Source organism: Drosophila elegans, unplaced genomic scaffold, assembly GCF_018152505.1.
Source record: "Drosophila elegans isolate 14027-0461.03 unplaced genomic scaffold, ASM1815250v1 contig_183, whole genome shotgun sequence".
In the NCBI taxonomy this organism is placed as follows: domain Eukaryota; kingdom Metazoa; phylum Arthropoda; class Insecta; order Diptera; family Drosophilidae; genus Drosophila; species Drosophila elegans.
Genome location: NW_024545550.1, coordinates 1,240,693 through 1,268,280, shown reverse-complemented (window position 1 = coordinate 1,268,280; position 27,588 = coordinate 1,240,693). Strand labels below are relative to the sequence as shown.

The window sequence follows — 27,588 nt, the reverse complement described above, 5'->3', positions numbered from 1 at the left end:
ATTATGCCAACTTTGTGCATGAAAAGCCCGCTCCATAGAGTTTCTAGGGTCCGTATTCGTATCCGTATCTGTGTGCGCTCTGGAAGTTACAGCTTGTGGTGCACACTTTTGTGCGTTTATGGAGGAGCAGCCCTTCAGGCATTATTAATGCGAGTGGCTGCCACTTGAAGCTGAAGCCTCCCACATACGTAGCCGTACTCGAGGAGCAGAGTGCCAACGAGCTCCCCGCATCCTTATCCTATTTTTCCCAGCCGGCTGTTGACTGCCGGAGCGGTAAGTTTGGCCTGGTAATCAGCATCGACAGTTGGCCCAAAACTTTGTCGAGAAGTCTCGGGTTGTCAGTGATAACTGCGGGCACCCCAACGGAGCTGGATAATCCCAGTGTCTTTAATTTGGCCGCATTAAAGGAGCTCAGCAGTAAGTGCAGCAGCACAAGTTAAGGGATTGGGATTGGAACTGGGGATTGAGGGCCAGGGGAAGACAGGCATAAAGGATGCAGCCTGCCTACGGCTGTTACAGCGAGCTACAATGAAATGGATTTTTATTGTTCCACCGCGTCGACAAACAAATTGGAAAAGTAAATAAAACAAAGGCAGGCTGTGGGCAACAGGCGAAGGACGAAGGACGAAGGACGAAGTCACGACGAGAATGCTGGAATGGAAGGTGTTGTTGTCGTCGGGCACAAAGGACATAATGAATACGCTTAACTTTTAAGTCACGCTGTGCGAGATAACTTCCTGCGGAATAATGGCGCGAATAACGATGCTGACAAACAGCAACAACTGGCGCAACAAGGACGCTGGGATACTGGGATACTGGGACCACAGGGCGTATGGTTTTTCCATAAAGCAACCACAGTTGCCACACTCTGTTCCCTTCGTCCCGCACTTTCCCTTTCCCTTACCCTTCCCCTCTCCCCATCCCACTCCATTCCTGCTCGTATCTTTGTGGGCTGGCATTAATGTAAATGAGACTCATTGAAATGTCAATATGACTTTCAATGCTTCAATGGGGCATGCTCTCAAACCCGAGTGCGCAATTAAACCTCGGAGTGATGGCATGTTATCCACGTATTCACCGCCCCCCATTTGCCAGCCCACTACGCCCATGGCCGAAACAGCGCGAAGAGCTGCGCCTTAAATCAATTGGGCAAATATCGGGATGGCAGAGAAGGGGCGGAATTGGAAGTGGATGTGATAGTGGCAGCGGGGAGGAAAGAGAAGGGAAGGGGGTGGTGGACAGCTAAGAGTGGCCAAAAACTCATTAAACCGTTACGCGCAGTTGCAGCGAATGAGTCATCGGCAAATACTCTCTAACTCGCAAATACACACTCACGGTAAAACAGAGAGGACACAGTAAAAGCTGCTAAGGTTAAATCAGTTTTGGGGACGAAGATTGAAGTGTCTTTGAATATGATGAAACCCCTTTCAATTATTCAAAATGAATATAAATGAAAGATATGTCTTTTACAAATACTAAATTTAATAGTTTACATAGGCTAAATTATTATTTTATTAGTATTTGACTAGCAAGTTACGATATTTCAATATTGGTCTTGAACAAACATAACCACCCCTAATAAAATTTGCAGGATACCCCTCGTAAACTAGCATTTGATTATTTTTACGAAATGTCAAAGGAAATATTCCATCTTTTATAAAGAGTTTGGGGCTTTGCATTTTATTGCGCAACTTTTTCATTTTCTAATTTTGTGTGCCAAAAAAAATTCATTGCCATGCAAAAACTTTGATAGCCAGGCAGAGGGTTCCGGTAAATTGGTTTCTCCCCTCCACAAATGTTCACTGTACACAGACACACACACTCGCTTCACACGGCAATATTGATAGTTAAGCTTTCTGCCAGGCACTGTACCCATCCACCACCTCCCGATCCCTAAACTTTGCCGAACTGTTCTTGGAAACTGTCAACGTTGGCAAAAATTTTCACGAATTTGTTAGCAAATGCAATCATTTTGTTACGTGGTTTTATTACAGTGGTTGCTCTGTCGCTGTACCTCTGGTTCATCGCAGCGATGCAAAGCCAATAACATGAAAATGCTCGTTTATAGATGCCATGCCATGTGCTATGCCATACCCTGTGCTATAGCAAGCCGCACCGTGCAACGGGGCGTATACGTAACCGTGTGCAAATATTGTCTCAATTTGATGCTGTACTACCACACTTGGCTTGCCTTCATCGAAGGGCAAATAGAGTTGGGAGTTGAGTGAGTCGAGTGAGTCGAGTTCCGACTTCCGCCCAGATGCAGATGCAAATGCAGATTCAGATGCCGATGCCGATGCCGCTGCCGATGCCGATGCCGCTGCCGATGCCGATGCAGGGTGTGCTTGATGTGAATGTGGATGAGTGTAGAGGGCATGTGAGGGTATGTGTGGGAAATAAACAATTTGTATGCGAATTTTGCCTTTGACTTTGCCATGCAAGAGCAGCCCATGAATATGAAAATATTCGTCTTCTCGGTGGCAGCTTCCATCCCTTCTGCACTACAATGCCCATCCCCTTACGGTGCATAAGCAAACAGTGAGGAAATTGAAAGCAAAATATGATGATGTTCGATTGGCAGATTTTGTGTGCGGCTATAGAGTGGGAATCAGAAGGCACTAAACTATTCCCTTCCAGCTCGCTGCACAGTCCCCCTCTTCGATTTTGTGCCAGCCCCAAATATTTGGCTTAGCCAGCTGGCCGAAATTAAAGGCTCATGCAAATGTCCTTATGCGCTCCAGTAAGCTCTGCATTTGTCTAAGCCGATTTCAGGGGCACTGCACCGTGAACCCAAACAGACGAGTGATAACAAAGCCGGTGGCTGAAATTCGTTTGCCATCCATAATGGCACACGGGAAAAATAGGAGCTGAATTTAATGTTCGAAGTGAATTTGATGTCTTTGGGGAACATTTTTGCCAAAATGGACTTTTACACTTAAGAAATGCTCTGTCTTTACCTCTTTCCCTCATTATGTGTTAATTGTAAAAAAAAATACCTTTGCATTTAATATTTGTTGATTGAAAGGAAACTTTTGAATTTAAATTATAATTTGAGTGCGAGCCATTTTTGTTCTAACCAAAGAATGTATATAATTGAAATAAATAGGACTCATAATTTGTTTTCCGTATGCCTCGTTCAGGACATCCTGATGACGATGATGATAATTGCAAAAAACAACTCCGGCAAACAGGGCCAACAATATGCGAAAATCGCATTTAATTAATGCACGAACACAGCCGACATCACTGGGGTAACTCTTTTGTGCGGCCAGAATCGGCTTCAGACATAACTCCGGGCAATACTGGAGGACAAGGATGCCATAAGGGGAGGGGGTGGAGTGTGGGGCACTGCAGGAGGACTTGTTGAGGAGATGTCATAGGGCTGCGGGACAAAATGGCTGCCGCTGTCTGCATTTGTATTAATGGCAGCCATGCAAGGTTGGGGCTTTTCCTCGCACAAGGTGCAGTTATTTGACTGCCTTTGGCACTTTCAAGTGCACGGGCATGTGTGCATAAACGAGGCCCTTCTCCGGACTCAGCTCCTCGAATTCCCACCCCCAACCCGCCCCCCTTCCGTCACGACATCCACACAAAATCAGAGTGGAAAACGTGCACGCCAAGCGGTGCATTTATTTTGCAATTACTCTGCTCAGGCGTGGGGTCTTCAACTTTTCCTCAGAAACTCGAATGTAATTCCGTCTAATCAACACTTTAAGTGAACTAAATTTGTTATGAGCCAGAGAAATGCTAGCCAGGCGAGCAAAGTGCCCGCTGCTTTGCTGACCAATTAGTAACATCTCCAGGAGAAATGAGAGCACGGCGAAATGTTGCACAGCGAAAAATAGCATTAAAAATTGGGTTTATTGCATAAATAATTCTATAAATTTATTAACACATTTTATGTTGGCTCATACAAAAGAAACTAATTGAGCCTGATTGAACCACTTATAACAATCTGCCTGGAAGCATGTCGTTTAGCTTTGTCGTGATAAAAGGTCAAAGCAATTATATTTCCAAATGTTTTCTTAACACTTTTTTATGGTTTTAAGTTCAATTTGTAGTAGACAGTAAATAAAATGAAATGGCTGTCGAAAATGTTTTAATAAACGAGTTATATTAGAGACTCTCAAAACATTTGAATGCTCTGTAAAACAAACCCTTAATGAAAACTTTAAAAGACAAAATTAGAAAACTTTTAGATATCCTGTTAATGTAATTTTTGTTTTCCAACCGTTGTCTGGCGCATACAAAATATATCAATTAATATTTCTCTGTGTTAAAAATAGAAAATGCAGTCAAGCAGAACAGACGTGAAAATGTCAAGTAGGGCACTGGAAAATATAAATCAGGAGCAGGTCAGGTCGGAAGGTCGCAGTAAACGCCTTTGGATGGCGGCGATGGCATTGATGAATATCGCCATGACAAGGCGGACAATTAGCCGGGTGAAAGTGGCTATAATTAGGCAACAGGGCCAGCAGTGTTCGTGACCGGGCAGAATGCAGCGACGAACGCGAATACCTAATGAGCCAGCTTCGACCCAAAAGGTGCAACAAAGTTGGCAGCCAAAGTGGCAACTGCAGTCGCAAAAGTCAAAGTGCAACAGCATCCATCCAGCGTCATCGTCATCGTCAGTTGCAACTCATCACTTGCCGCCAGATAGTTGGGGGAAATTTGCATTCTTTTCTTTGACTTTCATTTTGCCTTTTCATCACCTTTCTTTGGCCTGACTTTCCAGCAGAATGCAAAACTGTGCGCCCATAAACTACTTTTTAGCCTGGCCATCTCCCTGCCCGCCTCCCATTTGCCTTTTTGCCATTAATGGTGGCTAGGTAGATTGGTGGCTTGGTGGCTTGGTAGCTTGGTGGTATCTTGGCAACTGGCCACCAACTGTGTCAACCAGTCAAACTTGTTTCTGCTGCTCCTCGTGGACCGCAATTGTTGATTGCTCTCCCAGCTGCAACAGCAGCCGCAATTGATTGAAAGAGCTCGCTCCTCTTTGGCTCTTTGGGGTTTACAGTTTCGCGGGCTGGCTATTCCAAAAAAAAAAAAAAAAAAACCAAATTCGCAATTTATGCCTTGAACCCTGGGGTCCCAGTTTTCCAACGCCACCAGACTGTATTTCCCTGGTCCAAGCCAGAACGATACTGGCCCAAAACCGAACCGAACTTGAAGGCCACTCGCAGCTGCGGTGAATGGAAAGGCAGCTAATTTTATCTGCCTCACCAAATCCAAATCGAAATACAAATCCTGTCCAATCGACACTGGTTTCGTGACGTTCACGCCCAAATTGAATAGCAACTATTTGCTAATATCTGCTGCTTATATAACCCGCTGTGTGGCAAAGGAGAACTCGTTTTCCTAGGCAGTCACAAACTTTTGTTAATTTCGCCTTATTAATACGTTGTATTGACAGAAAAGTTTAATTAACGTTTCACTTGGCTTAACGTTTCATTTGTTTGCGGGCAACGAAAGTTTAGACCAAAAAACGTGCGGTAGCCACAAATGAAATGAAAATACTTTCTGTAATTTTGATTAGAAGTTTAAGAAGTTGAGAATTGCATAAAATGGTCGAATAAATTGTTTATTTAATGTCCGACTTGTTGCCGTTTTCGGGGCTTCGGGCACGTACAAAACTCCGGGCTTCTCGCACGTACAGTCAGCAGGAGCAGGAGCAATGGAAAAAAAGGGATCTGGATGGTGCACATAAAGTTTGAAACCTCTTTAAAACGCAGCTCAGCAGTTGATGGCCCTTCGGGCTAAGCACTTGCGAATATTTCTGCAAAATTGCAGGAATATAAAACACATTTTCCCCCCGCCACTCTTACCGCAGACAATTTGATAGAGATTCCATTCATTCGGAAACTCAAAAAATAAATTCGGTCTCAATTTCAGTTTTACTCGGTCAATTGCAAACGTTTTCGCATCGGCCACCACAAAAACCCCGCCGCAGAAAAGGGGAAGTTGGCGGGTTTAGGCCACAAAAGCAAATTAAAACATTTGCCAACACAACCGGAGCAGTTTAATGCATTACCATGGGCTCTGAACGCAAAATGGTAAACATTTACCATGTACCATTTACCACCCGCTGTCAGTTTGATAACTTAACTGAAAAAGCCTCTGCTGGCCGCTTTGCTTCCGTCAGTTGGCCCTACAATTAATCACATTTAATTTATCAATTGTTTCGACCAAAAACAGAGAGATTAGGCGAAACAATAAACGCGAATCTGCTGTAATTATTGGGGCAATGCGACAACAAAGCGAACGAATGCTGATAATTAATTGGATCGCGTTATGCAGGTAATAAATACAGAAGGCCAAAAAAACACCAATAAAATTCATAATATTTTCGGAACTTTTTTCATGGCGTAACTTTTATTTTGGGAGCATTTTGATTCACCGTATACAGAGAAATATTATATTTAATTATAGAAAAAACCTTTAAAAGGTTCGCTAATTAGATTTCACAAAAATTGTTTAGAAACTGTTTATAGTTTTTTCAACAATGTAAATTCTCTATTGCATAAGGTAAAATATTTCTTTGAAATAATATTGATTGATCTATTGGTGCAATGAATAAATAAATAAATATATAAATTGTAACTAGTTTGATCTCAGCAATCAATTTATTAATTTAAGTATTATATTATTTTATTATTTAATTGAACTTTAATGAAGAAGTTCTAACATTTCTTGGTAAGGTTTTGTTTACTCATGATATGATTAATGTAAAATCAGTTTGGGTACTAACTAAAAGAGTTATTTTCAGTAGATTGGAAGAAGGCCAGTCCTTAGCACACACTTTCCAGTTCTCCAGGCCAATCTCATTCATTCAGCCGTGGCGGAATGTTCGGCGCTAACTGATCGGGCAAACAAAAACAGTTTCTCGGGTGTTTGGAGCTGGAAAAACGTGTGCTACATGTGGATGGGATGGGGGCTATGGACAGGGGACGGGGACGGGGATGGGGATGGGGATGGCATGGAGAGGCCCGAGTTGATGGTAGTTTGGGTCCAGGTTCGACGGCGTCGATAGGCAGCGTTAACTGTTGTTCGAATTTGTCTGTGGTCAGTGACCCAGCCCAGGCGTTTGCCATGGCGGCGGTGACTGTTACTGGGGCGGGGCCTGAGCGGCAAAACAAACATGTTTTAAGGCAAAAAGAAAAATTAAAAGAGTGCCCGAGCTCCGGCAATCTGCTACACTTTGATGCGACTGCCGAGATAGAGGGAGTGAGGTAGGGAGCCCCGGAGACAAGAAACACATTAACTTTGGTCACTACATGAATGCGAGCGCTCGTTAGCAGACAGATGTGAGGTGGAAAAGCGGCCAACCCCTTGCGTGCCGAGTGCCATAAACTCCAGAAGAACGCAGAACGCACAGCGGAGTCTATAAACTATAATTTAAGAGTCACTCTTGGCCACGGATCGCAATTATGTTCTGCCGAACATGGAGCACGATCAGAGAGTTTGCGTCTTGAGTCTTTTGTTTCTGGCTCTCTGCAGATCGTCGCACCATTAGAAAGAATCCCCGAATGTGCAGCACCAGAAATTAATTCAAATATCCCAGAATGGCTGTAAATTATTCAGATATTTACTTAGCGTTCGTTGGTCGTGTGAAATGCCCGCTGTGCCGGGGGCTCCCACAGAAATTATGATATTATATTAACTTACATTTCCTCAAGTTGATGCGATGCCCAGGCCTGCCTGAAAAAAGAGAAAGAGAAAAAGAGAAAATTAATATGAAATTACATATTAAAGTACGCATCGGAGTTAATCCTCAGAGGCGTTCGAAATAAATTCCCTTGCAGCTCGCAAATAATGGGATTGTTCTGCGAATAAAGTTGGGTATCGCTTTCAATAAATTCATTCAGAGGGAAAAGCTTTTGTTCTGATGGAAAGCCGGTTAAATTTAAGCTTTCCATTAAGGATGCATTTTTTGTCGCTTTTTTTTTTGCCCAAATAAGAGTGCAGAATCTGCAATCCAACCGCACCACGCACATCCCACACATGTTATAGTATATCAAGCGCTAATTAAGCAAGACCAGGCCCCTCTGAAAACTTTTACTAAGACTAGAAGACGAGAAGACGTGAAGACTCGAACCGAGAGCAGCGGCAAAATTAAATTAAGCACTACTGTGGGAAAATTTCTTGAAGCGTAAAGCAATAAGAACATTTCCATGCTCCCCCCAAAAAAGTGGTTTCCACCAAGGAGACCGCAGGGTGTGTGCAATGCGAGGAGCTGGGAGGTGGGGGTGGGAGGTGGTAGGTAGAAGGTAGCCGAGCGTACAAGTTTTCCCAAAGCCCGGAGCCAGACATGTGTCAAGGTTATACGTATGTACTACTCCTCCAACAATTAATGCGAAGCGATGGGAGAAAAACTGTTCGTTTAGCCAACTCTCTGCCCCTCTGACATGGGCGAACGATTCCGGGGGAATATCTCAATAAAACCCGGAGGCGTAAGTGGAAAACGATGCCGGACAGGAAATGCCGGAATTTTTATTGCCCCAAGCTCATGGCGCATACCCATGGTACCGGTTGAAGTGTAAATCACATTAAATCGGAGAATTTCCATGGTAGTCGGTTGGTAGCTCTCCTGTTGGCGCCGTTTATCAATTATCCTGCCGGCTTGTCCAAGGATTCTGACAACAGGCAGAATCGATTACACAAACATGTTGATGGAGGGGGAAGGGGATTGCTCGACACAAAAAAAAAACCGAATTTATTTTCCATCAATATTGCTTCTATGCCATGTCCAAACCGAAAAACCCTTTGGGCTTTTTTATCCTGCCGGAATTGGAGATGCTTGACCATTGGCAATTTAATTTTCCATGAAATGGGAAATGTTTCCCCCGCAAACTCTTTTACCGTATTATGGCTTTGCATATTTGTATTTATAAGTTGCCGAAGCGTGTGTGTGTGTGCGTGGAAATTCTCATTTTCATTTACAATTTCATTTCAATGCTTTATCCGGACACACAAGGCCGCTTGGCCATTCGCATAGCTCATAGTTGAAGGATCTGCCGAAAGAGTTATTTATGTTTACATTATAAATGAGTGCTGCGGCTGCCGTGGTTGTTGCCTTTGTTGTTATTGGCCAGACAAGCGATGGAAATGATTAAATATTTCGCTTTTAATTTAACATTCGCTGCACAGCAAAGTTTTATACTCTTAGGGCCAGCCGCAGTATTTAAGGCTTATTTAATTAGTGTTTCAACGAATGAAAATATGGAATGCCCCTTAAATTATGGCCTTATTTATCTGACCATCAATATACTAAGTTCAGTGAAACTGCTTCCATTAATAACTTTGTCTTTCAGATGCCATTATAATGACCAATGCATTTATTACCATTGGCTGTAAATTAAAAGCATTTTATTTATTGAAATGCTTTAGTCAATACGCCGTACATCAACATAAAATAATTAATATTAATTCCACTTAACACAAAGATAATTATAACATTTTTAAAAGCAATCGTTCCATACTTTAGCACTTAAGCGAAAGCCAAAACGAATTCCGAAAATTAACTTTCTCCTACTTTTGTATGAATTTCAAAGAGCATTTTATTATCGGCATACAGTATCGTATCCTGCGGAATGTTAATTAAATTTAAATTGAGTAAAGAAACCCGTAAAGCATAGACAGCTTTGATTAACTTACTACAGTTTGACCCTTCGCCCACGACCATTACCCCGCCCATCAACGCCCACTTCCCGGAAGCCTCGAACCCATTTGGCCGACACCCACGTGACTGCCAGTTGATCCTGCAGTTTAAGACGAACATCACGTAGCCAGCCAAATGCTTTTCAAAACATTTTTACTAGGTCGCCGGGTGCCGTCAAATAAAACAAAATAAAATAAAAATAACATAAAATGCGCATTTTCCTCGACGTCTGGGACGTGACATAAATTAAATTTTTGCGCCATTAATAGCAAATATTATGAGCAGATTCCGAGTGAAACTGAACGCAAACTGTAAAACTTGTTAGCTGGCAACTTTTAGCCGGCCAAAGTATTTCAATTTACAACGGGAAAGGGAAAAGTTAGATCCAAACTTGGGCCAAGTTGAATTGGCGATTGTTGTCGACTCGATTGAACAGCAGACTGCAGCATCTTCTGCCTGAAAAGCAGAAGTTTGTTAATTTCAGATGGCTAAGACTGAGCTATTCGCGTTGTTGCGAAATGCAAATCCAACACAATGTGCTGGAAAATATGCTACGATTTTAGCTGTGCAACTGTCCAGGACAGAAATATTGTTTTCCCATTTAATCGCACCCATAAGCATCCCCACCCCCATTCCTCTGATATTTTGACATGGCAAAAATCAGTTGGAATTTGTGCTTCATGCTTCATTGATTTCACCATGAATTTTTCACTAAGCTGCAAAGCTATGGGAATTGTTAGAGCGGGAATCACAAACCTAATTCAAATTGCTGTGCAATCTGGACGAGAGAAAAGAAGCATTCCTGAATAGGCAACTGTTTAAGTGGGATGAGCAATTCGAGGGGCATCGTAAAGGGTTAGTGTTGCAGCAGCATAACAATTGCAGCACTATCTAAACAGACAACCCATTCGGCTCCCTGGGGCGTGAAGGATTTTAAGGGTTCCTGGCCAAGACTCTTCCCAAACTCCTCTTGACCGAGTTGTTCTGACCAGGAAAATACTACAAAAAATACAGAAAAATAAAATTTCTCCTTCCACATCTCTGGTTTATGGCTCTGTTCTATTTCATCAGCTCGGGCTTAGAGCTCCGGCAATTCGCATTCGCCCCATCTGACCCCGAAATCCTTCGCTTTACCAGCAGCTCACATTTCGTAGTCCGCGCTCATAAACATTTTAGTGGCGGGGCACGTTTCATTTTGCACCGAAATGCGTGTAAATTGGTTTCGCTTTGCTTTAGCCGCTGCAAATGAAACTAAAAACGCTGACCGACTGCTGAATAGTTTGGACCAACATCCCAAGCCCCGTTTTCAGCCTTTTTCGGCCCCTTTCCGACAACTTGGCAAATGGCAAATGTTTGCATACGCCGACGTGATGCCGAAAGGATAATGGAAATTTCTAAAAATTGTATCGCCCTGCCAGAGCCGTTCCGCACTGAAACAATTTTGTAATCGAAAAAGTTTGCCAGGCCTTCTGGCCCAAAGCAAACAATTAGTTTGGGGTCTTAAGGGGAATGCAGTGGGGATGAGACTGGTATGCAGTTCAACTGCCAAACGTCAGATGTTTTTATTTATATCCCTTAATCGTTTGCTCATGTCACGAGCTCATTGGCTCTAACTCACTCGACTGGAGTCAGTCGAATTTGGAATTGCGACAGCTATGCTGGCTACACTAAACAGAAAAACTTGTAGAAAAATTGTGAATTTATATTTATTTAAAACTATATATGTATTTTGCAGGGAAGCGGAGTGAAAATGGAATACCCTTATCTACCATCTTTCTTTTGGTATCAAACCATAAGATATATCGAAAGCCTATGTAGCAGGGGATGATTGGAAAATAAACAAAACTGAAGTCAACCACTGAAATTATGCTTTGTTGTCCCACGCTCGTGAGAAGTCCAAGATTTCCTGTGATTACTCCACCGAAGGTTACGCATTTCCTCCCCCACTAAAGTCCGCATTATCTGCACACCCGCCTCGCCGCAAAACCATTAATAATGCTTAAAATTTAAGTCCTGGCAAATTGGTTTAGCCTGAGCCGCAAAAATATATTCCCACAGCCCGAAACGGAAGCAAACTGAGTGCCCAAAATGTTTGTGTCGCAGTTAATTATAACGCTTAAGCTGGCAGCCCAAAAATTCCTGACTGCGGCATGAAATCAAGGGGGTTTCTATACAAATAAGATGGGGGTTTTTACCTGCCAGGCGTTAATAATTCACTTGTCGCCCCAGCTGCAAAAGTCAAAGAGCAAAACTAAACTGTGCTGACAGGAAATTTTTGCTTTTAGTTCGGCTGCGAAAAACTTCCACATGGTTAACTAATTAAAAGTTATTAGAACCTACTTCCCCCGCATCTGCTTTGGCAAATTTATTGAAATTTATTTCGTTAGTACGACACGAAATTTACATTAAAATCGACTTTTATGTGACACACCGCCCGAGCAGGATATGACAAGCTCCTGCCACATAATGTGCCTCGTCGAGGTCCAGTTCCTGCTCCCAGTCCTGCTCAATTACCTCCACCTGATGTGGCAAAGGTCTGCTTTAATTAAACGAAATATTCGTTCTGTCCACAAGCAGTTATAGCTGGCCAGTGTGCCTTTTGGAGCAATTTAAAATTCAAAAAAGACGCACAAAACAGGGCAAAAGGACCTTTTCTGACGGGGTGTGTGAGTTTGCCGGGGCCTAAAAGCAAATATTCATCTGAGAGCCGCATCGTGTTTCACAATTTTTATTGGCATATTTACCGAAAATTAAATGGAGCGTAAAGCAATCTGCCTCAGCTTCCACTTCCACTTTCACATTCACTTCCACTTCCCCATCCTCCGCCCTTTTGGGTGATTTGCACACGCGGCGTATGCGTAATTTGTATGCCATTAAGGCGACGGGCACAAAGACGAATTACATTAATTGCTTAGGCTAGGGGGATGCCTATATACATATATACAGTATGTATACATGGTACAGGCTGCACTGGCTCTTCCCTCTGGAACGCATTCAATTGTGAATTTGTTCTCGACGCTATTGTTGATTTTTGCCGCATCTGCCTCGTTTTGATCTCTCCCACTTTTCATATTCCTTGATAATTGCTTTCATTCTCTTTTCAGGGTTCCCGTTTTTTTTCCCTTGCTTGCATCATCAATTCGATTCTCCTGGGACTTGACCAGAAATTAATTAAAATGCAAATTAATTTGCAATTATGAGAAAATCCCTCATAGAAACTGCTGCTCATAGATACTTGCTGCCATCAATTCTGTATGAATTTAAATCGATATGCAAATAAGTCCTTGCCCTCGAACCAGCAAAAAAAAAACGGAGAGTAAATAATTCAAAATAAATATTCGGCCATGAATTAATTTCAATTTCACACTGTTTGCCCAACTATCAGAAAGCTAGATGATGACAGTGCAATTTTTTCGATGATTACAAGAGAAATGCGAAAATGAAAGCTTAAAAAAGGGCTTCAAGGGATGTTATATATTTCATTCCGAGCAGTTTTGTGGTAGCGCTTTTGATTATTAATAGACTTGCTGCTCTTTAATCTCGGCTTCCAACACCCAGTAGTTCACGGGTGTGTATCGAAACTTATCTTATTTATGCACACCTCGGAAACACTTGGAAATAACAATTTTTTTTGTGGCCCTTATTGACCCTTCCTCTTACCTTCCACATAAACGCTTATTGATAACCGCAGTCGTGCGTGACGTTCAATCACACATACAAATCAACAAATTGAAAGAAACACTCGATAAAAGCCAATAATCCGTTAGGCAAATCCACTTACATGGAAATCAATCAGCCCCATTATTGTCTGGATATTCGAATAGTTACCATGACCACAGCGACAATACCATGCGAAAAAAAATGGCCAATCAGTGGAAATCTGGATAAGCGAAGTGCAAGACATCGGACATTTAGCAGTTTTAGTTTCCAAGGGTATATTGTTTTTATAAAAATGTATAGTGTAGGGAGAAGGGATTTTACTTTCATCTATGTAAGAATGTTTCCTTAAAGTGAAAAATATTATAAATTAAAATACCTGCCTAGAGAAGTAGCTGATAGGAATTGCGCATTTGTTATTAAAGGTATCATAAAAACAAAATTAAACTGCTTAGGCTTATTTAAATATTTAATGAAAAAATACTTAAGAAGCCTTGATATTATTTTAGTTTTTCAGAAAATTTAAAACTTGTAATAATTCCTTAAAATTTATTTTTCAATATACTGCACTTTTGATCCTCTGCACTTTGGCATACAAATTATTTTAATAACAATAAACTATTTAATATTTAAAAAAAATTGTACCGGCACTGAACATATATTGTTATTGTCTAGCTTTACTTTTTATATATTTCTAACATTTTAAGAATATTTTATCAAATATTAAATTAAAAGGTACTGGATATTTTTCAGGCGACTATAGCTTCCTTTCTCCTTGGCTTTTCAATGGTCTGGGGCATATGTTAAATCAGTCGGCGATAGCATCGAATGCCAAGAGAGAAGTTGAAAAGTGGCAAAATGTGGATGAGGGGCAAAATCAAAGGTTAATCACCCCTGCAGGCCACGCAACACAAACACAAACGCAAAGGCAAAGGCACGCATACATTAGCTCCACATGGCCCAATGTCTGTGTGTTTGTGAATGGGATTCGATGCGAGACTTGCCCAGAAGTGGGAGTTAAGGATACAACTTGCCAAGGGTGCCCACCCTGCAGCCCTTTTCTCCCTCTTTTCGTCTTTCCCCCTTCCCGCCTTCCCGCTTTTCCTTTTTCCCCCCAAGAAGGCGCAAAGCTTTTTGCAAAATGGCGCACTCACATATGCAACTGTGTGCTGCAGGGAGAGTGTGTGTGTGTGTGTGCGCTTACCACTTGAAGTTCTCGATTTGACTCGAACTGAACTTTTGCGTGTTTCAATACCATAAATACTGCACGCCTGTCTGCCCCTGGGAAAAGCAGGGGCGGGGCAGGAGGTGCAAAATGGGGCGGAAGGAGTCACATATGCGGCAGACAGACACATAAAAAAATATTACCAAAATTTGTCATCAGTTCTGGGTGTATTGGCATTCTTAAAGGCTTTTATTTGCTGCATATGGTAGTTATATGTTGGGTAACATAATTCAATTTTGAGTACATTGGATATTTTCACAAATTTTTTTGTTTTATTAGCTGCATAATTCAATCATATTTAAGTTATTTTAATATTATCATTTTTAAACAATAATATGATATAGTCGAATCAGCAGCAATTGAAGTAGTTACGATTACTTTTCATGCCTAAAATTCCCTATTTTAGACAATTGAATTAATTTTCAACAAAATACTATCTGAATAATAAATATGTATCTGTATGAATAAGCAATTCTATATGTTCTTATATAAATTTTTCTCAGTACATACAGATTTATGCTGCCTGAAAAAGTTTAACCAGAAAATATAAACAATTGCAACCGGTATAATGGCCAAACTTTTCTTTGCTAACTTTACCACTGAGAATGTCTCCCCAACAGTAAAATATACCTGTGCAGAATCGTTTTAAATTGAATTTTGAAGTTATGTCATATCAATTAAGGCCGGAACTGATTGTTAATTTTAATCATGGAGAGTGGACGCCACATAAATGATGAGCTCCCAGCGACTTTGAGTTGACAAATGATGGACGGATGAATCATCCCCTTTCGCTGGACTTCCTAGGACCTCCCTTTCCAAGCACATTTTGCCACACAATCAAAATCCATACGAAATGAGCTGCGCTGCTTCTTGTTAGCTCCTTTGGTTGATTATTTTTTCATTAGCGCCTCGAGGCAAAACTCCCCAGGGGGCGGGTGGCAAAGTCTATATGTAGAGGAAATGGGGGCGGGGACCAAATCGGTTGGCCGCACGAAAGAAATGTCACAGTCCATTCTTATTTATTGGAATAATTTCCGGAGTGTTTCTGTCACTCTGCCTTTGTAGGGGGGTGTGGGCTCTTGAATGAATCATTGGATTTACAAGCTTTGCATAGACAAATAAAAGCAGAAGAGAAATAAAATAAAATAAAATAAAGAGAAAGAGCTCGGAAACACGCCATGTTGGGGTGCGGAGAAAGGACCTCTCAAAAGTGAAAAATTTATATATATTTTAGAAACATAAATAAAGCTGGCCAAATGCAACGGACTAAATGTCAAACATTCGTTTGTCCTGCGAGCCCGCGGGCTCCTTTGATGCAGTTCGTCGAGGCGTTGAATGCCACCCTCGCTTTGAGGCCCCCTTTTTATTCGGTTTTCCTCTTCCCTTCTCCCTACTTTAACTTTCCCTCTTTTTTGGCCACCCACCACCACCCCGGGCGTTTTGTAATAGAGTTTAATGCAACTTTTGAGGCAGGCTGGCTTGCTGACTGGCTGACTGGCTGGCTGGCTGGCTGGCTGGCTGGCTGGCAAAAGCCTTTTTCCACAGACAAAAAGGGAAAAGAGTGAAATTCAGAGAGGGGATGTTGCACGTAGCAGGGAACTTCCCTTAACCGAATGCATAGAAAATTCTATGAGCCAACGGCCACAACAAGGTACAAGAACAACAGCCGGCATTTTGCCGAAAAAGGGACTTGCTCATGCCGAATTTATTGATTTTTGTTGCTGCCGCCGCCGCCGCATCCTCAATGAAACGCACACACACACACACACATACACACACATAGATACAAACGCACACACACACAATCAACTGGGTAAATGTGTGTGCGCATATATCCTCCCCAATTTTAGCGAGACGATCGAGCAACCACCAAAAACGCTGAATGCGTGGGGTGGTTTCGTTAGTTTTTCACGGAAACAAGGACAACGAGGGCAGCAGCAACAACAACAACAAATGGAAATGCAATCAGCAACAATAACAACAACAACAGCAGCAACAGCAACAAAGGAGCAAGGACAACTTGTCCGACAGCTGTTCTCCACTTTCGACGACAACGATGATGATGAGCAGGCAAAGGATGCTGTTTCTCCTTATGATATGCAAATATTTGACAAGAGCAATAAACGCAGCATTTTCGTGCAGTGTAAGAGGAATAACAGCAGACACAAATGCGGCAAGGAAGGAAGCAATTGCCAAAAGGACGCAGGACAGAGACAAAAAGAATGAAATGCGGCACATTACTGCCCTTCGTATATTGTTGGCAATTGTTTTACCATTATTTCTTACGATAAGTATAGGTGAAAAGATACAAGCCGTAAAATTGTAAAGGACTTTATAAGTTGAATAAAATTAAATAACCAAATAAATGATAAAAACATTTAATATTTTTGTTTTAGTTTATTATTTTATAAAAAGAATCTATATGTTCATACCTAAATAGAGTTTTACAGGCAATAAGTGTTTTAAATTAATTATTTTCTTAAAAAAAACTCAATAAAAATGTTAGATTAATACTTAAAACAGGCAATACAAAGAAAATATAAAACATCTCAGCCACGTCCTTATTAAAACTTAAAGCAGACCTTCACGAATAAAGATGACACTTTGTACCAACAATTCAATATATTTCATTTACATCAAATATCAGTTACAGCGGACACGGGTAGTTTGGCTTTTTTTTTGGCACATAAATATCCCAAGTCCTGCCAAATTGCGTGACCAAAAGTTAATGCCCGAATCGGAAAGGGTAAAAACAACAATAACATCCAACACCAAGGGACTGGCGATGGGCTACAAGTGTTTGAGTTGCCGGGCTCGGGACTCTGCTCCAGACAAATGCAAACCCATTACGGAGAGATGATGATAACCGGAATAAGGATGAGCATGAGCATGGGGCTCTTCAGGCAGAGCTTTATACGCAAAGAAAACTCGACAAATTACGGCGAACAGCCAAGGGAAATGCGACCACCCGAAGGAGAAATGGTAAGGGAAAGGGAAAGGGAAAGCCTGAGAGAGCACACATGAATGGGCTTGAGGAGAAAAATCGGCGTAAGCCGAGCAAAATAAAAATCCCATTGCCAAGTAGGGATATGCCTTTCAGTCAACCAGGAGCCATGTAAGAATACCAGGTGACTGGCGACTGGGAAATGGGAACTGCCAACTGGCAACTGCCAGCCACGCCCCGTTGCACGTTGAACACACCTGCATGAGTCATGCTGCCCCAAGCCGTCGCATTTTGGATTTCTGTTTATGTTGCACGAGAGTTTATTACGGCAAACAGCAGCAAGGACAGCAGACAACCCAACAACCCTGCTGGCTACACACGGAAAAAATATACAAGTATTATTAACACCTCAAACATTGTATTTTTTATCCAATGAATTTTCTGTTTTTCCTTGAAATATTTAATAATATTTATATAATATTTGGTTTTGAACCATTCCTCTGCAGTTTTGTGTTGCTCTGCCAAAAAAAGCTTAAAGCAAACTCTTTAAAAATGAATTTACATTGCTAACAACTAAAATATATTACATGGGAATTATTATTGCTTATAATTAATCAAATATATTTATAAAATTAAACCAGAGCTAAACAAAGTACCAAAAATTGCTTTCGAGTGGCTTTTTAATAGATTGAGCAACTCACCCTAGTGCATTTTTGGAATAACTGTGTTGGTGAAAATAAAAAAAACTCTCAATAGGAACTGATTTTTTCCCTGTGTGAGTTTTCTTCCTTTTGAGTCCCGAGTCCCTAGTCCTTTTGGCCGTCTGCTGCCTGCCTGCTTTGCCTTTGCCTCTGGCAGCGGCATTTATGGCGCAAACTTGTTTAATATAATGAACACTGCGGAGCAAAGTCAGGCGGCACGTGAGTCAGCCTGCAGTCCTGTTCCTGCCTATGAAAAACCGGAGGAGAGTGGAAAATCCACCCTCGGGGGCGCCACGGTGCAATGGAAATCAACCACCGATGAGAGGTGTTCTGGACCTGCAACCACCTTGCCGCAAATACGATGAACAAACACAATTTCTGTCGCTCGAATGATGCAGGAGGCTCTTTAAAAATGAATAAAAATGAACTGCAGTAGCCCTTTGATTGCATCACTCCAACTGCCTGGAAGAGAGTGAAAATGGCTTGGGCAGCGTGGTGTGTCCTGCAGCTCCTGTGGCTGCTCATTAGTCCTGGACAGACGAAAACGCAAAGTGTCAGGCCGTTCTCGAACTTGCTCTGATTGAAATCGACCACAAAACGAGTTGTGCCATGTAAATCTGTCTCTAGAAATCAGAGTTTCCTCTGTCTCTGTCTCTGTCATCTTGGCTGTCTCCGTCTCTGTCTGGCGATGTGGCAATGTCTCGTCCTTGTGGCGCCGCTTGTTTAGGGCTTCTTTATTGGCCAGTTGGGGCGGGAAGAGTCCTCATGCGTTTGCCTGCAATGAACTCTTTGTAATTCCCTCCTTTCACTGTGCTTAACATGGCCGGTTGTTTGCGAAAAGCAGACAGCCAGCATAATTGAGCAAAGTGAACATTTGCAATGGAAATATAATCGACACAAGATTGGATTCCGGAGTGGAACGGCTATCTACCGAAAGGATGTTAATGAGTTCTGAGCCCGAGAAGCTGCTGCTGTTCCATTTCCCCCAATTAAATCGTTTGGCCGTTCACTCTCGACGAGTGTTTCCATAGCCGCAGCTTAGCCAACTTTATGGATTTCCATCAAATGGATAACCATCAAACTGAGATACTTACGACCCAAGGATTTACTGCGCGAATTGCACTTCATCCTGCCATTTCCCACCCCTTGCCCATAATTGTTAGCAGCAATAAATTAGGAATAAAGATAAAAAACTAAAACAAACAGGCAGACTTGCCAACTCCGAGTCACAGACACGTACGCACGTGTAACCACGCGGATAACAGAGTTCATTTTTGCCACAAACTCCAAGAGGTACACTGAGCAAAAAGTCATCAAAACGGATAGATATTTGTTTAAATAGTGCAATTACCAGAAATTAAAAAAAAAATTTACAAAAATTTGGCATTGTTTTTTGTATAATATATTTTAAACAACAAATTTATAATTTTTCTTAACAAAATTAATTTAATGAATAATAAAGTAACAAAAGTGTGTTACTTTAACTTTAAGTATTGAAATCTACATATTTCCTATTAAACAAATTAATTAAATATGGTGATAAATACAATATTAAAAAAAAAAAAACCTTAATGTAACATAAATATATTAATGTTTTATTTTACTATGGGGTTTTTCACTGGTTGTACACACATGGCCTTATGTTTGGAATAAAGCTCAGTGACAAAGCTACAGCTTCAAAAGCAGACACACACTCCGACAATAAAATAAGGAATTCAAATATGAAAACGGGGGGAATTCTGGGGACGGAGCCCAAATAAATTGAATGAAGAGTTTTATCTGGCAACGAGTTAAGCCCGGAGCTAATCACATCGAAGGCGATAAACAGGCGCGGTGGCAACTCTGGCAGATATCTGCGATGCGCAGCGTAAATTCAATTTGCTCAAATTGAAAATGTGGTGCGAACTTCCACTTCCGTATTGATAGGATACCGCAACTCGCGCGCACACACACACGCATACAGCCACACTGGGGCCAGTGTGGCCAACGGCGTGTGTAGGGCACGTTCACTGATGGCTTAACAACTTATTTATGCTTAGCTGTAGCACCCATTCCCCCCAGACTCCCGGACTGCCAAGTTCCCCCATTTCGCACCACGGCAGTTCCATCGTCATGGCGACCGATTCTTGTTGCTTCGCTTCCTTGCTTTCCTTGTTTGCCTGTCGCGGCTTTCCATTTGTTTTTCGGGGACGGCATACAGCATCACTCCCCCCAGTCGCCCCACGACGCCCACTTTTTCCCGCTTTTCCGCTTGACAGAGAATCTGCTGGTGAATTGTCCTCAGCATTCTGTCTCCCGACTAAGGGCTGGCAATTTCATTTAAATTTAATTCCACTTTCTGGCACGTTGTCAGCGCTGTCAGTTTATTCAAATTCTCTTGTACTGGCACGCACGCAAGTCTACACAGCCACGGCTACGGCTACGGCTATACATGTGTGCATATGAGTCAAGGACCTGCTATAATCAAAATAATCAAAATAAATTGCAATATGAAACTATTTGCTCGGATAGATAAAAGGCACTGGGTTGCGGCCCGGAATACACAAGATTTCCTGAAAGGCATATCCCGACATTTTTGCTTTTGGTGCCATTCAAGGATATGCATTTCCCTCGACAGCAAAAGCCATTTGATATCCCTGTTTGGGGTTTGTATTTTTTCTGGGAATCATTATGATAACGCTTCCGTATGACAGCAAGGATTGACATCGATGTACAGCCATCCGTAGCATACATTTCAGCGAGATAGTACCCAAACTAATGACATGGGCCCGCATAATTGCGTTACGCTCCCGGAAAAAGTCGAACGAAAATGGGTCAACTGCCGGACAAAAAGATATAGTCGGAAGCTGGCTTCCAGAAGTTTCCTTGTGAAATGGCAGAAGGGGCTGATAAATTGTATGCAATTTATATATACAAGCGTGACTGACATGCAAATTGTGATAAATTAGAGAGAAAACACTGGGGCTGGGGATGCGGATGAGGCTGATGCTGTATTGCCACCCCTTTTTTTGAAACACCCCCAACTGAGCCAACTTTGATAAGCAAACTTGCTTGACATCGAGCTGGCGATGAAGTATGGCAAACTCGGCGCTTCTGATTTTGCTGTTGCTTCGGCTTTCACTCGTCTGGCAATTTGATAAAGTAATACTGGACGTACAGCGGGGGGGCGGGGGAAGTCGGTCAGCTTAATTAAGCCAATGAATTATATGTTGCACGCTGCACTCGATGCGGCTGTCTCCTGCTTATACATTCATTTTGAGCTCTAATGAAGCGTAATTGATGCAGTTTCTGCATTATAAACATGTGATATCCACTGATGAGTCCGATGAGTCGGTTCAATCCAATGCTGCTGGCAAATTACGCAAACACGTCGAGTGGAAAGTCAAGTGCGGAAAGTGCCCAAGGAATATTAAATAAATCACGCCCAAAGTGTTCTATCCACCTTCTTGGCCATCATCAATATGAAAGGAATCAATTTAAAAGGAAGCCATAAAGAAATTGCTTTGACTGTGCTTGTGGTTTAATTAAATTCACACTTTTAAATACAAAACCATTTTCGTGTGGTTATGATTTGCACATAAGCTATTATTAAATATAAGTTTATGCTTTAAATGACTAAAACAAGTGCTTTAAATGAATTTAAGCTGTTAAGTATTTACTGAAAGGAATTTAATAAATGAAAAGCTTACATTCAAATAGAGCAACATTTATTATTTTAATATATTTCTATTATAAAGTGGTAAAGTGGTAAAATTCTTAGTTATGCTGAACAAACAGAACATTTTACAAGTTTCAAAATATTTGTGGTTGCATCAAAAAAAGACAATTTAATAAATAAAAGATTTCATTTAACATTTTAATAATAAGTTATCGGTTTTAATAATCTAGATATGAAGTCCTCGTTAAATAAAATTATTATAAAATATTAATAAGCCGCTTAAATGCTCACTTGTTGATTTAACTACATATTATATGTTAAATTAATTTGAATTTCGAGGCAAATACATTTATAGTCGCATTTAAATTAAAAGCTCCCAATATAAAATTAACAGTACATTTAATATAAACCCTGTTTATAATTATTTAATAACTTTTTGTAAATAAAAAACAACCCCAAACTAGTTTGCAACAGTCCTGACCATAATCCTTATAACATGGTTTGAGCTGCATCAATATCTTTTCAAATGACTCGAATATTTTGTGACTTGCTCTTCCTAATGGGACACACAACGTCATTCACTTAATTTGACAGCCCGCCCAAATTGATAACTCTAATTAATGCAATTGAAACAAATTTCTAGCATGCAAATGAACGGCACACATCGAGATGGAGTGCTCTAGCTTCTGGGCATATACTATATGCTGTATGCTGGATGCTTGGACATGCCTCATTAGCCAAAGTGCCACAAACTTTGGCTCCTCTAATTGAATTAACACTAATGAGGTCTCTAGCACACTCTCGTTCTCTTTGAATCACCCGATGCCAGTGAGGTGCGAATTCCCCATTCGGAAAGGAGAGCATCCTTTTTACTTCATTATTCATGCAATCCCACATACCCCACGTTACTTGACGCGATAGTGAATTTAGCAAAAACTAAAACATCGTTTCGGGGAGCTTGATGTGCAGGGCTGTCAATCAATCAATTTGGGCAGTCAGTCGTGGACAGGGTTGCCACCGCACCGTTATGGTTGATTTGAACACACGATGTTTTAATTTGCCAACAGCCAAAACGAGCTGCAAATTCATTGAGCCAGGGCGTTTACACAAATCCCTTGGCCGCATTCTAATTGATGCAAAATTGGGCATTACAAAAGTCGGCATTTAATGAAATGGAAAATAATATTACATTTTTTTTACTTCATGAGAGAAGGGCAAGTCTTTAAATCAGTTTTGTAAATACGGGCTGGAATAGTAAATATTTGAAAAAACTTTTTCCTATGACTTGTTTTTGAAAACAATTGCCTTAAATATTTTAGCAAGAGTCGGCATTTAAGGCGGAATTGATAGATAGCTTTTGTGAGCTGGGTAAATATTTAAACGGTATCTGTTTTCACAGCCAGCATTCATATTTCATTCTCTCTATTGGGCTTTTCCACCTGTTGGGCAACAGAAATACAATTATCAGCAAAACCAAATCAATATCTAATTTCAACGGAGGAGCTCAAAGTTACTGGCTCAGTCAAAATGCCATCAATCATGCGATAGACGCCGCATGACATAACCGCTCCAGCTGTGTCTGAATTTGCTTCCATCTGTATCTGTATCTGGACTTGTATCTGGAGTTTTGGTTTCGGCTGTATCTGTGGGCAGTTGCTGCCGCATAAAACTAAACCGTACGTGTGTATATGCATCAATTAAGCTTTTATTCTAACATAACAATTTTGAATGTGGTCGAAACCAGTTTTGAGTAATGCCAAGAGGGCCCGAGCCTACGCAACCAGTCGCAGAAGTATCTTTCGGTTAGCTGTGAATAGTGGCCAAGAGAGGGAACAAAAAAAAATACAAGCAATTTGGACCGTCAACGTCATCAATGAACAGCGAGTGATTATACAAACGAATCCATCCAACTCCTTGCCATGCAAATCCCTCTTTGGCAATGGGCCTTAAGAGTTTTTAATAAATTCCACAATAGACTGTTGATATTTTAATGGAGCCGGCCACAAATCAGTCACATTAACTGGCACGAGACAACATTCAAATGTTAATTAATCAAGAGCCATAACGAGTTTTCCTTCGCCGGCTTGTATTCCGAATGGATTGACTGAGGTTAGTTCGCCGGATGAGTTGACAATTCGCGGTGAATGTGAATGTGGCATCAGAAGCCGGAAAAAATCAACTCTTCCTTGACTCCTTGGCCAAGTACATATGTGTGAAGTGATCTTTTTGAGCTCGAAAACAAAAAAGCAATGAGAAACAGGTTGCGGCTACCAACGAAGAAGCAGAAGTGGATGGTTCTGGTCAGGATGATGGCCCGCAGTTGAGCTGACTGCTGGTGGTGGATTGCTCTCGGCCTGGTCGAGACAGCTGCAAAGCCACCAGGAGAGCCAGGCGCTAAAAAACTCATTTCTTGCACCGAAACTTTTTTACCTGTATATTTTATGACCTAATATTATTTGTTTGTAAACAAAAATAAAGATCTGACATTTTAAAGTATTAAAACTATATTAGTTTTCATACTTTTACCGGTGAAAATGTATGAATCTGACATCAAAAGCAATAAAACAATATTCAATTAATGAAGTTAAATAATTACAAATTAATAACATTATGGTATAAAGATGGATTTTGTTGGGTTAGTTGAGAAAAGGGTACTCCTTAAAGAAAAAAAAAATATAATAAACAATTTGTAAATCTTAAATTCATATTTTAACAATAACCATATATAACAATTTAATGGCTAAAATAAATGAATTAATTAATAAAATTAATTTTAGTTACAAAAATAAATATCAAATAATTTTTGTTGTATATTTGCCTTATTATTTCTCAAAACAAATATAATCAAAGTTGTTGATAAATTTTTTTCAGTGCACAAGCCGCAAGAAGAGTGGAAAAAGGTTGGTAACACGACGAGAGAAAGAGAGAGAAAAGGAGGGAATGCGGAGCAGTAGCAGAAAACCAGTCTTACAACAATTTTTCAGCTACTTGCCACTGGCAGGCTCGAAATGGACTTGACTTGACTCTTCCAATTGCACCAAACACACCGCATTCCAACTAGAAAATCATAAAACATAAATGTGTGAGGGTATCTTTACCGGCCAAACAAAAACAAAGGGGCTGTGTTAATGGCCTAGAAAAACGTATCTTAACAAATTGGCAATCCGACAAAATCGTCGAGTGAATAATGTATCCAGCAGATAAGTTTGTCCCGGCCTGCTGAAATATTTATGCGCCAGACAAAGGGCGCAGATACAAAGATACAAATATACAAACAAACGCAAAAGCAAACTCCCATGGACAAGTGTGAAGTGCAGGGAAAACAAAGCACTTGCAGCGCTCAGATACAGATACATTTGTATCTCGTGCAGGCATTTGATTCCCCGATTCCAATTTCGGTTATGTTTTGACCCGACTCGCCACCTCCTTTCTCCTTCTCTCCGTCTTTTCGCCCCACGTTTTAATGTGACTTTTATTGCGCTTCCTCCTTTTGTTGTCTCATTTGGTATTCAGTTTTATGTTGGTTTAAAGCTCCGCGTTTGTATCTTTGGTGGCGACTCTGAACTTTAACAGTTGCACAGTTGCGAACGGAACGGAACGCTTAAGCTTCGGCTTTGGCTTCGGCTTCACTGGCCAACAGTTTGGGCCAACTGCTAATTGGAGGAGGCCAAGAAAAGGGTCTTAAGTTTAAAGGCCCAATTGGATCTCTATTTTATTGCCGAAGCCGTAGAGTTAAAAGCGGGCAATTAAGAGCGTCTCAAATCGGAATTGTTTAAAAGAAACCAGAACTTAAATAAATAGCATGAAATAGCATCATGCACTATTCCTTAAGCTATAAATTCATTAAGTAATTATAAAACCAACAATATATGGTTCCAAATTTTTCTAAACAATAATGTAATGTAGCTTTGAAATATATCGCATGAAGCAAAAACTCTTTATTTCCAATTGTTCGTTATTAAAAAGGCATATGTGATAGCAACATTATTCTTCGGTAATCATATTGGTATGCCTTGAGTCAGAATAAAGACAAAAACACTGATAGAATCCAAAACTATTGTATGAAATAGTTAAACCAGTAGAAAGAATGTTAACGTTTCCGGAGGAGTTAATATCTTCAAATCCGAAATATGTCTAAAAGAAGTAAAGCTCTGTCAACCCAGAACATATAGTATCCTATCGGAACGACACCTGTCATATGTCATACATCAGGTGTCACGTGTCGCACAATCCCCATTAGAATGCAGCCGCATGTCGGCCACAAGGACATATATACACACGGATATGTCCTGGCTGGAACGTGTGAACTTACAGGCCTTTGTTTGCTCTGCTACTGAATTTCCACGCGTCGGTGGCCAATAATCCGCTTTAGCTGCACGGCTGCATTGTTAAATATTTATAATATATGGCATTTAAATTCGCGCATCCGTGTGTTTTCCTCTTGCACCTTGTGTTTGTATTATTAACACAATATATTATAATTAGCACTCGCCAGTTTGGCGGCTGGCCTCACTTTAGCACTGTGATCCAACAATTTTTGGATTCGGGGAATTCCGTGTGATATAGTAAACAGACTATAAACCCCGACCGGTGGTAGGTGAGCTCTGTATTTTCACGGTGGGTAGCAAAAGGGGAGGGCTGTATTTTGCTGGGAAAAGTTAACGCACTTTTTCGAAAAGAGCAGGCGAAGGAAAGACCGCGCGCAAAAATTCACAGAGAGCGGAGTTGCTGGCGAAAAACCGGTAATTTCGACCGTCGAAGTTGTTACTTTGTATTTGCGTTTGCCTCTGCCTTTTGGCTTTGCAATTGTCTTTGCTTGTGACTTTGCGGAGACGCGCACGCGTAGCCCCGAGCGTATAGAAATGCCTTCGTGTTGGCCAGCGCTCAAACGCGTCCAATCGGTCCGGAGTCGCAGCGTTAACTGACAAAACAAAAACCAGAAACAGAAACTGAAACTGAGTTCCTAGCTGGAACTGAACCGAAGCCAGTTCGTGTATCTGGTGGATACTTTCGGTGGTGGTTTTCTGCGGGCGGGTGACTCCGATGTTGCTGCAACATCAACGAGCCACACGCAACATGTTGCCCCAGCAGGATTGCCACCAAACTTTCTTTATATCGGATCAAAACAAACAATTTTTAAGAAATTGTATAAGTTCCATATAAATTTTTAATAAAAAGACTTGTTTTTTTTTTAATTTGCCAGCAAAAACCAAATACTTTCAAGCCTTGGAATAACTTTCTATCAATTAGGAATATTATAATTATAAACAATTAAAAACAAAAACAAGTTAGTACAATAAGCTTTCAAACCATATTTATTAAAAATATTAAAATTAAATTCATTTATTAATATTAGATTTGAGCTCCAATAACACTTTGAAAATATTTTTTTAATTTTCTGCTTCTTCCAGTTCAATAAATAAATTAAATCTGCACAAGGGTAATTATTTGAACTATTCGAAAGTAGTAAAGTAGTTTGTTTGCCAAACACACATGTCACTAACCAATATACAACTAAGCACACTAGTTAAGTAAATATTCGGATACGCATTTCATTTTATAAAATTCATTAAAATTGCGAGCGAAAGTTTACTTTATGGTCCATTAGCTATATTTTTAGCAGAGTTTCTATATTGTGCCTAGCCCACTAAATTATCAAACAATCAGCCTACACAAAACAAATCACATCTAATGTTTTGAAGGAGGAAAGTCCATATAAATTCCCAATGACTAATACTCAGATAT

The 27,588-nt window shown here is 40.8% G+C and overlaps 1 protein-coding gene across 3 annotated transcripts in view; it reads right to left on the bottom strand.

The window, feature by feature from the left end:
- The window catches only part of LOC108149777 (protocadherin-like wing polarity protein stan), a 50,643-nt gene extending 23,894 nt beyond the window's left edge, over window positions 1-26,749 (bottom strand). For all 3 annotated transcript variants that reach the window (XM_017277631.2, XM_017277628.2, XM_017277630.2), the window contains exons 1-2: window positions 26,156-26,749; window positions 7,666-7,698 (exon numbers count right to left, since the gene is read on the bottom strand). The gene's annotated coding sequence lies outside the window, so the exon portion shown is untranslated. The remainder of the gene's footprint in view (window positions 1-7,665; window positions 7,699-26,155) is intronic.
- Window positions 26,750-27,588: the final 839 nt, after the last annotated feature.